Source organism: Pristiophorus japonicus, chromosome 15 (assembly GCF_044704955.1).
Source record: "Pristiophorus japonicus isolate sPriJap1 chromosome 15, sPriJap1.hap1, whole genome shotgun sequence".
Taxonomy (NCBI): domain Eukaryota; kingdom Metazoa; phylum Chordata; class Chondrichthyes; family Pristiophoridae; genus Pristiophorus; species Pristiophorus japonicus.
In genome coordinates, this window is record NC_091991.1 from 125,431,097 (window position 1) to 125,441,628 (window position 10,532).

At 44.1% G+C, this 10,532-nt stretch overlaps 1 protein-coding gene across 3 annotated transcripts in view; it reads right to left on the reverse strand.

The window, feature by feature from the left end:
- Positions 1 to 3,703, reverse strand: part of naa60 (N-alpha-acetyltransferase 60, NatF catalytic subunit) — a 30,545-nt gene extending 26,842 nt beyond the window's left edge. Inside the window, exon 1 of one of the 3 annotated variants that reach the window (XM_070856705.1) lies at positions 3,523 to 3,703. The gene's annotated coding sequence lies outside the window, so the exon portion shown is untranslated. Of the gene's footprint in view, positions 1 to 2,948; positions 3,283 to 3,522 lie in introns of those variants that run through there. The other 2 variants (XM_070856707.1, XM_070856706.1) reach the window with 2 other exon arrangements.
- Positions 3,704 to 10,532: the final 6,829 nt, after the last annotated feature.

Sequence of the window (10,532 nt, forward strand, 5' to 3'; positions counted from 1 at the left end):
GATTGTTGTAAAAACCCAACTGGTTCACTAATGGGCCAGAACTTATGGTCAGAGGCGTACCTCCGAAGTACGCCTGCGACCTGGTAAAAATATCCAAACCTATCTGCTGGCTCCTGGGCCTGCAGGATTACACTTGCATAAAGGCCCACAGATCCCAGGGGCGCATCGGTTCTGAAGTGTCCCTGGGATCACATGGGCCAGGTCCTATAATCAGAAAGGAGGATTCCTCATATGCTCATGGGGGATTACATTTATGAACAGAATCCCCATAGGCATATGAAGAATCCCCAAATAAATAAATAATTTACACAACAGGAATAATAAATGAATGTTACCATTTTCAAATATAATTAAAAGTCCCTTTAATGAAGCATTTACAATAAAAATTTAATTAAAAAAATAATAATTTTAAACATTTTAATCTGGGCCAAAATGTTCATTGATTAATTTTGTTTGTGGATGAATTTTAAAAAAAAATTAACACTTACCAGGTTTTACCAGGCGTAAGAGTTTTGTGGGCATTTGCTGAGCAGTAGTTGGGCAAAAGTGATTTTTGGGTCGATGTGGTAGACCTGTCATGGCGAGCTTTGACAGATTGCAAGTTCTGGGTTTTCGCGCATGTGTAGTGTGAGGAAACCCGGAACTTGCGGTGCCATTTACAAGGCATGCGACAGCGTACACCGTGCATAGACCATCATCGGCTCTGCAAAATCCGGGCCATAGTCTGTTAGGGAAGGAAACGTGCCACCCAGTTTGGCCTCTATAGGAGTCTAGCCCCACATGGTTAACTCTTAGCTTTGAATTCTAATGTTCATATATATTGATTCATAGAAGATTCATATTGTACGAGGAAAGAGGGCATGAAAAAATATTGGCAAGTAAAATCAAGGAAAACCCAAAGATGTTTTATAAATACATTAAGAGCAAGAGGATAACTAAAGAGTAGGGTCTATTAGGGACCATTAAGGTCACCTGTGTGTGGAGGTTCTTAATGAATACTTTGCATCTGTTTTCACAAAAGAGAGGGACGATGCAGACATTGCAATTAGGGAGGATTGTGAAATATTAGATAAAATAAACATAGTGAGAGAGAAAGTATTAAGGGGTTTAGCATCTTTGAAAGTGGTTAAATCCCTAGGCCCAGATGAAATGTATCGCAGGCTGTTAAAAGAGAAGCAAAAGAAATAGCAGAGGCTTTGATCATCATTTTCCAATCCTCTGGCTGTAGGCATGGTGCCAGAGGACTGCTAACATTGTACTGTTGGAGAAAGGGATAGACCGAGTAAATATAGGCCAGTCAGCCTAACCTCGGTGTTGGGAAAATGAATGAAAATAATTCTGAGACACAAGATAAATCTTCATTTAGAAAGACATGGATTAATCAAGGACAGTCAGCATGGATTTGTTACGGGAAGGTCGTGTCTGACTAACGATTGAATTTTTTTGAGGAAGTAACAAGGAGGGTCGATGAGGGTAGTGCATTTGATGTAGTCTATATGGATTTTAGCAAGGCTTTTAATAAGGTCCCATATTGCAGACTGGTCATGAAAGTAAAAGCCCATGGGATCCAAGGCAAAATGGCAAGTTAGATCCAAAATTGGCTCAAAGGTAGGAAGCAAAGAGTAATGGTTGAGTGTTTTTGTGACTGGATGGCTATTTCCAATGGGGTTCCACAGGGTTTAATACTAGGTCCCTTGCTTTCGTGAAATACATCAATGATTTAGACTTAAATGTAGGGGATATGAAGAACTTTGCAGATGTTACAAAAATTGGCCATGTGGTTGATAATAAAGATAAGGTGGTTAAAAAGGCATACGGGATACTTGCCTTTATTAGCCGAGGCATAGAATACAAGAGCAGGGAAGTTATGCTTGAACTGTATAAAACATTAGTTAGGCCACAACTAGGTTGCACTAGAGGGTATAGATGAGATTTACGAGGATGTTGCCTGGACTAGAGAATTTTAGCTATGAGGAAAGATTGGATAAGCTGGTGTTGTTTTCTTTGGAACAGAGGAAGCTGAGGGGAGACCTAATTGAGGCGTATAAAATTATGAGGGGCCTAGATAGAGTGGTTAGCAAGGACCTATTTCCCTTAGCAGAGGGGTCAATAACCAGGGGGCATATTTTTAAAGTAAATGATAAGTGGTTTAGAGGGGATTTGAGGAAAAAAAACTTTCACCCAGTGGGTGTTAGGGGTCTGGAACTCACTGCCTGAAAGGGTGGTAGAGGCAGAAACCCTCATAGCATTTAAAAAGTACTTGGATTATGCACTTGAAGTGCTGTAACCTACAAGGCTACGAACCAAGAGCTGGAAAGTGGGATTAGGCTGGCCAGCAGACATGATGGATTGAATGGCCTCCTTCTGTGCTGTAAATTTCTATGATAGTGTAGTGGTTATGTTACTGGACTAGCTATCACGCAGTGGTAAAGATGGTTCCCAATCAGCACTGGCAGTTTTTAACTAATACTACTGCTCACTTACTCATTTGAAGTGTTTGTGTGGGACTGATAACTCTGAAGATAGCCAGGAGATATTAAAGGTGAAGAGGGGCCGTTACCCTCGCCCCCATCCCGTCCCTGATCTCCCAAAAATGAGAAGACAGAGCACTATGATGCTGCACAGGAAACTTCCACTTGGTTAACGACAGCAAAGTCACAACTGCAACGTGTGTGACAAGCAAAAGGGCACAATTTTGGCCGAGAACTCGGTGGGGCACTGCAGAAGGATTTTACTGGAACCCACCACATATTTTCCCCCGGGGCTTGACTTGTGATGGAGGGTGAAGAAAGCTGATGTGCCGTGCTCCCGTCAGCACGTTCTGCTTCAATGAAACAAAGTACGTTGGAGAACCGGGGGATAGCAGCTGCCATCGTGATCACACAGAAAGACGCAGCATTGTAACCACCCCCGGCCCGATACTTTCTATCGTACAACAGATACTGTACCCGTTACAAATGGAGCATCTCACGGCTGATACCGGGTGGACATACTGTTGCACATTTTCCCCCAACTGACGTTTTGCAATCCGTGCGGAAAGGTGCGGAGTAGAATATAACTGACGCGGATTGTGTTGTTGAAAAATACTGCTGCGCAAACTCCCTGCTATTCTGCACGCCTAACCGAGCAGCTTCATGTTTGGAAATACAAAACTACAGAAAATGCTCCTCTACAAACATTGCTATTCACACTCGAAATCCGAGCCGGCAGCAATCTATATAAAATTGTCAACACACAGCGACTGGGGCCAAACATTCGGCCAATCAGCGACTGTTTGTGACTTCAGCCTCCCTGCTCAAGGTCCAGCCCCCCTGATTGGGTAATGGTGACCAATCAGGCTGACGAGACCACACTCCTGAGTGGCCGCTGCTCACGTCAATCAGCGCCAGCCCCCGCCCCCCGCCGCGCAGGCGCCTGAGCCGCCGCCGGCCTGCCAGCTGTCGGTGACTGCAAAGCCTGGCGCTGGCGTCATCCGCGCACCGGCCTGCTGCCGGCGCCGCACGCACCCAGCCAGCCGCTTACCTCGGTTCCACGACGAACGAGCGGGGGAAAAAAAAAAATGTTTTGGGAAAAAAAAACAAAAAGCCGAGTGTGGCGTCGGCTGCCAGCGGGAGTCACAGTCGGTTAGCGAGCGTGGTCATTCTAAGTCACCCCGACAGCAGCGGCTCCGGCTCAGCATACACGGCCAACCGACCACGCAGCCGCTCGCCAGCCAGCTCTCGCGAGATTTCACACACAGCCCGGCACATGCACACCAGGCATTCACATGTGGTGCACTGGTGTGGGTTAGTGAATGCAATGTCTGATGTCCTGTGGATTAAAAAGGAAGCAGCACTCTCTGCGTCAGGAGGTTGTGGGTTCAAGTCCCACTTCAGAGACTTGAGCACAAAAAAAATCCAGACTGACACTCCGGTGCAGTGCTGAGGGAGTGCTGCACTGCCGACTTTCGGATGAGACATTAAACCGAGGCCCCGTCTGCTCGCTCAGCTGGACGTAAAAGATCCCATGGCACTGTTTCGTAGAGCAGGGGAATTATCCCCCTGGCCACTATTTAAGACGCGTTTATTTGTAACACCTAAAGCTCTGATTGGGTCCCCTCGATCACAAGACCTGATTGCAGGTTGGTCCCCTTGGAGGATAAGACACCACTGTAACTATTTGTACTGCACTTTTTTTTGATAGATATGCTCCTGTCGAGCTCCGCCGCACCCCTCCTCCCCCCTCTCCCGGCCGGAATCATTCCCTCCACGTGGTGCCGAATAGCAGGACCCGAGGCTCCAACTCATCCCTCCACCCACCTCCCCCCAGGCCGGCGTGGGGCCGAGGGGGAGAGAGAGAGAGGGGGCATCATGTTTTTCCAACCCCTACAAGGGACATTGTTGGAGTGGATGATATCCAGAAGTCACAACTGTCACTATTCACTTCATACCCAATAAACCTGTTAACAATCCATACACGATGCCACATCTATGGGGGAGGGGGGACGATGCACTTGCGCTGGGGTAAGGCACTTTGGCTGGGGGAGGCATGTACTTGGACTAGGTTATGGCACTTTGGCTGTCCATTGATGTCTTCTGGGGAGCTTTGTGTCACTTCAGGAAGTCAAGATGGATCGAGTTACAATTTGCAAAGTCAGTGAGACCTTGGGATGGGTTACACATTTCAGTTAACCTCAGGGTGTGGCTTATCCTCCAAGGGAACTAATCATAGACAGAGGATGGAGTATGGCAGCCATTTTGGTAGTACAAATAAGTACGTCCATAAGACATACCCAGCAATTTCTCTGGAATGTGTCATTAGAACCGCCCTGCCTATGTAATCAGTGATTTTGCAAAGTGTAATTCGAACCATTCTGGCTGCCGACTTGGAACAGACAGGGCTCACTCTCACTAGTTAAGACCTGTTCCCACCACCCATCCCACCAAACAAGTTCCTGCTCCCACCACCCAAGTGCCTGACCTTCACCCCTGCCCAAGTTTCTGACCTTCTCCTCAACTGCCCCCCGCCCCAGGTTTCTGACATACTCCCCCCCACTCCCCTGGATTTCTGACCACCTCCTCCTGCCCAAGTTCCTCCCTCACGGATTCATCACCTTGCCCCTGCCCCAACAAGTTCCTGATAAACCACCCCCCCCTCCCATAGATGAGGCATTGTGTGGGTCACGGAATTTTACAAGTTTATTGGGTATGAAGTGAATAATGACATTGTCGTGACTTCCAAATTTAGTCTACTCCAGTGATGGCACTTGCCACACACGCAGCAAGCTTTCCGAGAAATTAACCAGGTGTAGGGGAAGGAGATGGTGCAGTGTAAAGAGGTGGGGTTGGAAGAATGCGACTATCTTATCATCTAGATCACATTCTCACTCTCAACCCCTCCTCCCTTTAGACCTAGATCACATTCTTCCTCCATCCCACTATGTGCTCTTTATCACCATCCCGACTTCCTGACCTACTCTCTCCCTTCCGATCCCCCCCCTCTCTCTCTTCCCCAATCTCTCTCTCTTCCCCAATCTCTCTCTCTCCCCCAATCTCTCTCTCTCCCTCTCCCCCTCCCCCCCTCTCTCTGTCCCCCTATGCTTCCTTCGCCCCCCCCCCAGTCTCTCGCTCCCCACTCTCCCCCAGTCTCTCTGCCCCAGTATCTAGCGCTCTCTCTCCCTCCTGCCCTATCTCTCCCCTGTCTCTACCAGTCTCTCTCTCTGCCCCAGTCTCTCCCCCCCACCCCACCCCCATCTCTATCTGTCTCTCTCTCTGCCCCAGTCTCTCCCACCCCCCACTCCCATCTCCTCTCTCTCAGAAGGCCATAAAAATGTTTGTGTAGATAATCACAGTGATATTCTAGGCAAAAGTGCTGGGGATAACCCAAAAGCCCGAGAAGCAGCTCCAGCTCTAGGCTCAAGAAGGAGCTCTTGCGGTTCGGCTGCACTTCCGGCTTCCTCATATATCGTACTGCGCATGCGCGGCAGAATCCATGGCGCGCATGCGCAGAAGAACACAAAAATGTTCGTGCATATATTTACCCCTCAAATCAACAATGCAAATAAAAAAACTTCAAATCATTATCCCATTATGGGAGCTTGCTGTATGCAAATTGGTTGCCGCCTTGCATTACAAGTGACTACACTTCAAAAGTACTTCATTGGCTGTAAAGCACTTTGGGATGTCTGGTGGTCGTGAAAGGTGCTCTATAAATGCAATTTTTTTTTCTTTATGATTGCGAATATCCCAACCTATGTTTGTCTTGGGTGTGAACTGATTTAACAAATAAAACTACATTTGTTCTGTTTGTCCAAGCCTCAGCCTAAGATTTGTAATGTTTACCTGGAAGGAAGTGACTAATCCTATAAATTAATAGCAACTTTCGGGCATATTTTTCTTTTTTAAGCCGATGAAAGGTAGGTGGGAACTGTGAAAGTTCCTACCAGAGGTGGCAATCCTAGCCATTAACACTGGGAAGGCAATGAGAGGAAGGGTGGAATTTCCTGTGTATTTGCACCCAGAGATATAATAAATAGGAACAGCACATATGGCCCCTCAAGCCAGCTCTGCCATTTTAGAAGATCATGGCTGATCTACCTCAACTCCACTTTCCCACCCTATCCCCATAATGCTTGATTCACTTAGTGTCCAAAACACTATCGATCTCAGTCTTGAATATACTTAACGACTGAGCATCCACAGCCCTCTGGGGTAGAGAATTCCAAAGACGCTCAACCTTCTAAGTGAATAATTTTCTCCTCATCTCAGTCCTAAATCGCCGACTCCTTATTCTGAGGCGGTGACCCCTAATTCTGGACTCTCCAGCCAGTGAAACAGCCTTTCAGTATCTACCCCGTCAAGCCCTCTAAGAATTTTATACATTGCAATGAGATAATTTCTTATTCTTCTAAACTCTAGAGAATATAGGCCCATTCTACTCAATCTCTCTTCATAGGACAACTCTCTCATCCCAGGGATCATGTGTAATCAGGGCATAAACCAAATACCCAGTGTAAACCGATCAAGGAAACTCGGGCACAAGTATGTTACACACACATTGCACTATGCTCAAACTTCCTCGCCTATTGATCCCTGTGCTCAAATGCATCTTGGCTCATTATAGTGGCTTCACCCCTTGGCTAGAACCATACTTGCAAATTTCCTGCAATTACGCAGGTTCAAAACAGGTGCAAAACTAGGTCCAAAATTTTAGGCGCAGCAGAAAACAGTCAATTCTTTTCTGGTGTTTCATTGCTATTATTTAAGCATTCTTTTTATTATTTATCGTCATCAAGACCTGCATTGTATTTTCTGTTTATTTTAAATGGACTTTCATGGCAGCAGTAGGTCACATTAAAGATGGAAAACCTTCCCCAATTGCATGTTCCAAAACATGCTGTGCCTAATGTGCATGAAGTCGTCAGATGGTTTGATACTTTAATTTTCATTTCATTTAATTTTCATACTTAAAACAAGAAATATACAGTGTGAATTGAAACATATAGTTCAGCTCAGTTAGCATTCTTGCCTGTGAAGCACAAGAGTGCAGGTTTACTCCATGATTTGAACACATATGTGCAGTACGGAGATTACTGCATTGTTGGAGGTGCCATCTTGAGGAGGAGGCCCTGTATAGCTGCTAAGTTGAATGTAAAAGAAATCATGATAGTATTCAAAGAAGAGCAGAGAGTTCTCCTGACCAACATTCTTCCCTCAACCAGCACCACCAAACACAGAATAACAGGTTGTTCATCTCACTTAATGTTGTTGGGACCAGGCTGTGCACAAATTGATTGTGGCATGTGCCAACATACCAACAGTGAATCACTTCAGAAATAATTCATTAGCTCTAAAACACCACGGGACATCACAAGGCTTTGACAGGGACTATATGAATGCAAATTTGTTCACTTGTCTATGAAGCAAGACTTCTTCCTTTTCACTCATCAAGCTTGACATTATTTAGTCAAGTTCTAATTTTGGAAGTGGCTTTAGCTGAATTTCACTGGTTGGTCTTCTGGATTTTTTTGTAAGCTTCACTATTTTGTGCAGCTATTTCAGCTTGAGAAAGAATACACTTGCATTTATGAATCACCTTTCAATATCAGGATATCCCAAAGTACTTTACAGACAATGAATAACTTTTGAAGTACAGTCAGTATTGTTATGTAGGAAAAAGCAGCTACCAATTTGTGCACAAGTTCATTATAAACAGCAACTGAATGAATGATCACATAATCGGTTTCTGGTTATATTGGTTGAGGGAGAGATGTTGGGCCAACACCAGAAGAATTTCCTGCTTTATTTCAAATAGTGATGGGATCTTTTTGTCCACCTGAGCAGCTGGACAGGGCTTTGATTTAATGCCTCATTAAAAAGGCTGCACCTCAATACTACACTGAAATGTCAGCTTAGATTCTGTACTCAAGGCTGCAGTTGGACTTGTATCTCAGTCAGAAGATTGTGTATTTAGCCAACCTGCCACTCAGAATTTGTCTAAAATTGGAAGCATAGTTTAATTGGTCTTCTCATTAACCTTTGCCTGTAGGCACTGTTGGAGTTGATCTGTAATGTAATAAGGTTGAAAGTGATACTTTCATTTCAGCTTCTCCATTGGCTTTTGGTGATGAGGACTGATAGTGGCATACATAAAGCTATACTGAGCTCTGCATACCTGGAACTGCTCCACCTCATCAGCCATTTTGTTTCTAATGTATTCCTAAGGTTCCTAGCACTGTGCAGGTGCATTGTATCTTACTGAAATCTGGAATATTTGACAACTTGCTCACTTTCAGCACTCTGAATCCCAGATCACTTTCGTGAATACTTTCAAGAATCTTACATCTGAATGTAACAGGAATAACAATCCTGTCCCAGTATAATAATGCCCTTCATTACTGAGTGTTCCGGCACAATATACTCTCTCAATTCATCAGGAGCTCACAGAATAGACTTGGGTATCTTTCTTCAAAACACCCGATAATCATATAGGCTTTTGTCTGCAATCATTAGTTCCCTTATTAAAGCAGCTTTCCACCCAGGCTTCAGCTGGTTAGCCTCATTTAGGCGAGTACATCCTCAACAGCTGACGCATCTGTGCCTTGTACAGAATTCCTGGATAGTGTTATTCACTACAACTAGCTCTTTTGCTGAGTCACACTTTGCCTTTACAATAAACCTCATACAATGCATCAACAGACATTCACATCTTTATGGTATCTTATCTTGACTGATCTGTAGTCCCAAGGTTTTTTTTAAGTCTGTAAATAACTTCAAGGACTATCTTAATCAAGTATCAGTCAATTCTCTTGCAAGCTCCATACTCCTGCAAGACATTCTTTCTAAATTTGGGAGTATCTTCTTTCTGTCTGTCAGCAACAGTTTGGGAGCAAATTGTAACTGTTAATCTCCATGCTACTGTAAAATACACTGCCCAAGCAGCAATTGCTTTCACCTACATACACCATTGCATCATAAAAAGTCAGCGCAGATGCTGCCACCATATTAACTTTTTCAAATATCCATTCTTGGGCAGGATCTCAGATCCACCCCATGTCTACCTTAGGTAGTCAGAGAAATGTTCCTAAACTGGCCACAGATTTTATTTCCGCCTCTTTCAGGAGATAGAGTATTGCAAGGAGGCAGGCATATGTTGAATGAGGTTGCATTGTTAACACAATGGGGCGTGATCATAGAATCATACAACACAGGAGTGTGCCGAGCTGATGGGTGTTTCCTTGGCCTTCCTTTCGTAAGTATGTTGAAATGCAGGTCTGTCAGAAACCTGCTGAAGTAATTGATCATCCACAAAAGTTGTCGTAATTCCATTCATTTCTGTGGTTGAAAGCTCCGAAACATCTCAGCTTTACTTGGATAGAGCTCAGTTCCATTTGTACTGATAGTATCCAAAATACCCCAGCTCACACTTATGTAGTTGGTATTTATTCTATTAATACGGGTTTATTTTTTCAGATGTCATTAATATTGGATGTACTTGGAATAGTGAAATTAAAATTAGAATCATGTTCTTGATCTAATTGGTCACGTTTCAGAATGCAATGTAATTGAGACTTCACAGCCTCACCAGATTAGTTTCTTATGCGAAAGGGCTTTACCAAACAGAGACATTAATAAGGAGTAAAAATGATTTCCCAAGTATAGTCTAGTTGATTCTGCTCAACCATTTTGAACAAGTCCTCCCAGCAATTTCAATTGGATTTTAAAATTGTCATTTCCAAAATCTTCCTTCATTAGGAAAATGCAGCATTACTTACCAGTTTGACCAGAACATATCCTCTCACACATGCACCCCTTTTATAATTCATTTTCCTCTGCGTAGGTATGAGCAACAAATCCACATATTTAAGCAGTCAAAAAAAGCTATATTTTTTCTCCAATTTGAGACAAAAGCCATGAAGGGCAATAATCCACCATATTGTGATTGTAGTGATTTACCTTTTGAGATCTAAGCAGTGGTTCCATTCTCTGCTACAAGGCACATATACAAAGTTTAACTGTTATTTGCTTTTTTGTGACAATTTTCTTTCTTTCTCC